We start from the raw sequence: 6,179 nt of genomic DNA, 5'->3' as shown, positions 1-6,179 counted from the left end.
TGTAGCAATAAATTTGTCCACCTCGACGTTTGAACAACTTAAACAGATATATGTACCGTGCGTAAAAATACAGCCTGAATAACTTCCGCTCTAATGATCAGATTTTCACGAGCTAAGTATTAATCTCATTGGTTTTCCATTAAGAGTTCCTATTTTAATATGTGACTTCAACTTCGCTAATTAAATAGTGCTAACTATTAATTAATAATTAGTGCTAACTATTACTTAAAATGCTAAATCGAACACTAAAACATACTTTCTCCGAATAAACATGAATTTTTTTTTACACATATGAATTTTTTACTCTTAAAATCATGCGGGTAAGCTGCAATCTAGAAATTGTGGTCCTTATGGTATACAACATACTATAATGTACTTACTATATAACTATTTTTCATAGTTGTTTTATTTAGAACATAAAGTTTTAAAAGTTTTTAGCACAATTTAATTAATGGAACACTAAACATTTACTAAAAGCTTAATATCAATATATAGAAAATTCTTATAGTAATGTTGCATAAAAAGACTAAACGGCATCAGTTAGTCGGTATTCTTCCGTAATTGCAATCATATTTGATGAAGATCTTTAATACAGTTCAAGAATTTCTTAATCAAATGATATTAAAGTAGGATTTCAATAATATTAAAAAAAATGAAACGAAAAAAAAATTTAATTGTTAAATGATCTCCCAATTCGCCATCCAAAAATTCCATTTTATGATTACTGTATTTTATTTTATTTTGCTTTATTTTATAACTGTCGTTGAACAGCCAACCCAATTTCTTTTTTGATTTATGATTACTTATGTTTAACTCCAAATCCTTGTGATTTTAAACCCAAACCAGAAGACAAGGGAACCTGGATATTGGGAGAAATTTGCCTTCGCGAAAGACTTTTTGATGGAACTAGCCGCATTTACGTTACATGGAGAAGTAAACTACGAAAAACTCCCATAGTTATTCCGACGACAGGTGACTCTAACTCTTGATCCGTCTACCACTGAGGATATTTTGCGTCAGCACTGTGGTCGTTGCAAGCTGGATGCGGAATTCGTATCGACCAGGCCTCGCTGGGACTTGAACCCAGTTCACCTCATTGTAAGGCGAACTCTCTATCCCCTGAGTCATTGTGACTCATGATTACTGTATTGATAGTAGCCAATCAATTTTAAAATCATATGATACGATAGTTGTAAAACTACGAAATTCAACTTACATGATTTATTGCTGGATTGGCTGAAAATATTATGAAAGTGCATGAACTTAAATTCATCACCATTCAAGTTAGATTGTGTATCAAATTTTTATTATTAATTAAAAATAGAAAAATGTTGGGTTGAAAATCGATATTTCTCTATTTATCGATTTGAACAGACTATTTTAAAATCCTCATTTACTTGAGTAGAAAACAGAGGGTCTTCTGAACGTGCACAAAATTCGGGAATATCTGAACCCATATCTATATAAGAATTTTAAAGTTTGTGATTGTTTCTCCTATTAAAAAAATTCCTTGTAATTATACAAGTATTAATTTTGAATAACATGTTTCTTAAAATTTCAAATAGCATACAATTGTCTTAAAAGATTTATATTTAAATAAAATGACATATTTTTCAGCAATTAAAACATAACAAAAAAAGAAGCTTAACTATTTTGATATACTGTCAAATTGAATTCAGAAACTAATGTTTTCGTTTTTTTTTAAAACACCGTACTTCTGTACCAGCTTTAAATAAACTACTAAAGCTCTAAGTGATTTGCAACTAGAACGGTCTTCAGGTGTTAAAATGAGAGAAGTTCGTAAAAAAGGGCTAGTCCAAAAAGGCAAAAAATGATGAGCTCAGGGGATAGAGCGTTCGCCTTCCAATAATGGGAACCGGATTCGAATCCCATCGATGTTTGCTCAATACGAATTGCGCATTCGGATTGCACCGACCACAGTGATGACATAAAATATCCACAGTGGTGGACAGATCATGGGTCCGAGTCCCCTTTTCGTCTGGCTAACCGGGGGAGGTTCTCGTGGTCTTCCTCTCCATGTAACGCAAATGCGGGATAGTTCCATCAAAAAGTCCACCATGAAGGAAAATTTCTCCTAATACTTAAACCAGTAGTTGCCTTGTCTTTTGGATTGGGTTCAAAATTACGAGGCTACGTAGTTGAACACTAGTAGTCGCAAACCCAAAAATTGGGTCTGCTGTTCAACGACAGTTATAAAATATAAAATAAAATTGGATATTATTTTTAAAAAAGAAATTTGATAACTTTTAAATTATTTAAGATATTTGTCCATTTTAAAGCCAAATAATTATTCACGTGAAATGGTATTTATAGTTTAAAACAATCATTTTTCTTCTAGTGACAGGCACTTAAACTGCGAATTTCTTTTATTTTCCTTGGCGACAGAACTTCGAAATCCGGTGTTAATCGCATTCAAATTTCGTCAATTAACGAAAGCACCTGTCACTCCTCCGGCAATCTCATTTTCGTGCAATGTAATTCTCCTCCTTAACCTTGATCAACTTTTTGAATCTCGATTTAAATATATTAAAATACAAATGAGAGAAAAAAGAATAAAAACCAATTTGGAAAAGATTAAAAAATCAATAAGATCAATTTGGAAAAAAAATCGAAACCAAGATGGATTTCTTCTCTATTTTAAATATAACATTGAACTAGAAAATGAATTTTCGTATTCAGAGTTATCAAAGGTGGAGCAAGTGATCGTCTGCCCAGAGCTCTAAGAGGCTTCACGATGTTAATATTCAAAACAATTTTTTTTAAGAATATTAAAAATTGCACTTTATCGTTATGATAAACTTTTTGTTTTATCATTAGGATGATATGGGAAAGAATGCAATAGAATCCTTATGTCTAGGGGTAAAACCTTCGAAATCAAAATTAGACCATTTAAATTAGAAGATAAGACTTATTTAAGAAAAATTTAGACTAAAATTTAAAAAATATTTAGACATTTTTAGGTTAGTTTATTTAAAATAAGACTTATTTAAAATAAGTCTTATTATCTACTTATCTAATTTTATTTTAAGATTATTCAATTAGGGCTCTAAAATGCAACATTTTTGTAACAGACAAAACTGTTTTGTACACAAAATATAAAAAATAATAGTACATAAAATTTGAAGGACAGAAAAAATTTTACTAGCTAAATTGGAGGCATTTTTTTTCTTCAAAATTAAAGGTGAAATTCTTAGATCTTCCGAAGGACACAGCATAAAGAGAATATTTTATGTTAGTACTGGTGTAACTTAGTTCAGTGTTTCACTAATAAGTTAATTTTTTTGTTTTAAAATTTTCATACTGGAATCATTATAATATCTTAAATATATTTTTTGATTTACGCTTTTTTTGCAATTTTAACGTATTTTAATGACCATAATAACCCAAGATAAGAATGATTTTGACAACTTGTAAAAAATAACTTTTTCATTTACTATTCTATTGATATTTTTATGCAGTATTTATATTAATTTAAAAATTCTTATTTAAAGTAATCATTTCAGAAATTAAAGTGAATCACTTTTTAAAATGAAATGTCAAATTGTTATTGAACAAAAAAAAACTATTTCTATAATTAAATTGTAAAATTTTATATAAACGTTTCTTTTATTTTTAATATAGCTTTATTAAATCCCTTTTATATCTGCGAAGGTGAAATTTTATCCACTTTTCCACTTGCCAGTGCACTCAAATCTCTTTTTGCAGCACTATGCCTGGTATCAATGGAGGTTTCAATGGTATCGTTATAGCTACAAGAAGACTTAACACCAAATGAAATTTTTTTCTTATCTAAAACGTCAATGACATTCCGAATACGAGGGTTGCTATTTATATTTCTGACCTTGGCAACAGTAAGTGTTGCTAGGCGACCGAAGATGATTTTAATCGAAAGTTTGATATTTTTAAACATAAATTCAGCAGACGATTTAGCATTATAGCTTGATTTGTGTTGTTGACTGTAAATTGAAAAGTTCTTCTCTTTCAAAAAATGGAATTGAATCGTGAACATTTTCGTGCCATTATTTTTCATAAATTTCGACGTGGATTGTCAAGACAAGAGTGCTTCGATGAACTTAATTCTTTATTCAGCGATAAAGCGCCATCCTACAGCACTGTAAAAAATTGGTATAACGAATTTAATCGTGGTCGATGTTCGATCCAGGACGAATCCCGTGCAGGTCGTCCAAAATCCGTTGTTGTGCCAGAAAAGATCGATGCTGTGCGTGAACTGATAAAGCAAGATCGTCATGTGACATACCGTGAGATAGAGGAGTCTTTGGATATTAGTATGACTAGCATCAATAAAATATTGCATGAACATTTGAGCGTAAAAAAAATTTGTTCGCGTTGGATCCCGCATAATCTGACAAACGCTCAAAAAAAGGCTCGTGTCGAATGGTGCAAGGAAATGTTGGAAAAATACGTTCAAGGCACATCAAAGGCTGTGTATAACATCTACACAGGTGACGAATCATGGATCTATGCATATGAGCCGGAAACAAAACAGCAATCAACTGCATGGGTCTTCCAAGAAGAGGCAAAACCAACAAAAGTTGTTCGAGGAAGAAGCACATCGAAACAAATGATTGCCTGTTTCTTCGGCATTAACGGTCATGTGGCAACAGTGGCGTTAGAGCAACGCAGGACGATCAATTCTGAATGGTACACGACCATTTGTTTGCCAGAAGTCATCGGAGAAATTCGAAAAAAGCAGAGGAACAGGCGAATCATTCTTCATCATGACAATGCGAGCTCTCACACATCGACTCAAACAAAGGCATTTCTGATGGAGCGAAAGAGGAACTGATGGGTCATCCGCCGTACAGCCCTGATTTGGCACCCGATGACTTCTTCTTATTCCCACACATCAAAAATAAACTACGTTGACAACGATTTTCGACTCCCGAAGAAGCTGTTGATGCATTCAAAACGCATGTTTTGGAGTTACCTCAATTGAACTGGAAAAAGTGCTTTGAAAATTGGTTCAAACGCATGCAAAACTGTATTGATCATCATAAAGAATATTTTGAAAAACAATAAAGCCAATTTCGATCCTACATATTTGTTTTTTCATTATTAGGCCAGAAATATAAATAGCAACCCTCGTAATCTAGCTACTCTTACTTCAACTGCAGCTCTATGTCTGAGAACTTCACAAGTTTAAAAAAGTTTAAAAAGTTTTCCTGATCACCACAAGCAGAATTATCATTAGGTAATATTTTTACCATTTTTTGACTAGTTAGGGTGTTTAAATTTTAACTGGAGTATTGTGTGAGATGACAGTATAAGTATCAAACGTTTTCTATAACGTTCAGCTATAATCAAAATGTTACTAGCTATTTCAACGTCCAAAAGATCTTTATGCCCATCGAAATTTCCATTACTTTTCAACAAGCTATTGAGCTCAAAATTTAATTTAGTGCGTGATGTTAATAATCCAATTTGATATTATTCAATTCCTACTATTAATTCACACTCTTCCTATTATCTTGTTCAATTGTTCAATAAAATACTTTTGATTCATCCACTCAAATACATTTTTTTAAACTTGCAGTGGATGACACTTGAAGTGAATGCAGTTTTTTCAAATATTAATTCATTCATTAAATTTAGTTAGGAAATTTTTTTAATTATTTAATAAAAAATAACTAAAATAAAAACATTTTTGTTGACCTAAGTAAGAATTGAGTTCAATTTTTTTATATTACTTTTTAAAAAAAATAATGCCAGTAAAATTAATGGCAATATTGTAGCTACTTTACCTAAACTTAATTTTAAAATAGGAACTCACAAAGAAAATTACAGACATCAAACTAAAATAAAAAGTTTAAAAAATTATTTTCTAAAATGTTTTAAATTGGAAAAATATTTTAATTTTTGTTAGACCTAAAATGGGTAACAAATCTTAACCAACACAGGGCGCATTATTAAAGTCATTGCCGGCGGACCATGCGATACTGGAAACAGCGCCCTAAGCTTTAGTTTGAAAAAAGAAGCTGGATCAAGAAGATATCAATATTAACTTCTTTTTCTTGAATTGTCTCACTGATATTGTCATAACGCTGTGAAAAATAGCTTTTTATATTTTACATACCACAAAAATATAAAATCAGTATCAACTCTAAATGTTGATTTAAACATATGAACAAGATGAATAA

Source organism: Parasteatoda tepidariorum, chromosome 9, assembly GCF_982258835.1.
Source record: "Parasteatoda tepidariorum strain Cologne lab strain chromosome 9, Ptep-v5.0, whole genome shotgun sequence".
Classification (NCBI taxonomy): Eukaryota; Metazoa; Arthropoda; class Arachnida; order Araneae; family Theridiidae; genus Parasteatoda; species Parasteatoda tepidariorum.
The sequence above is the reverse complement of the archived record's forward strand: the minus strand, read 5'-3'. Positions refer to the sequence as shown.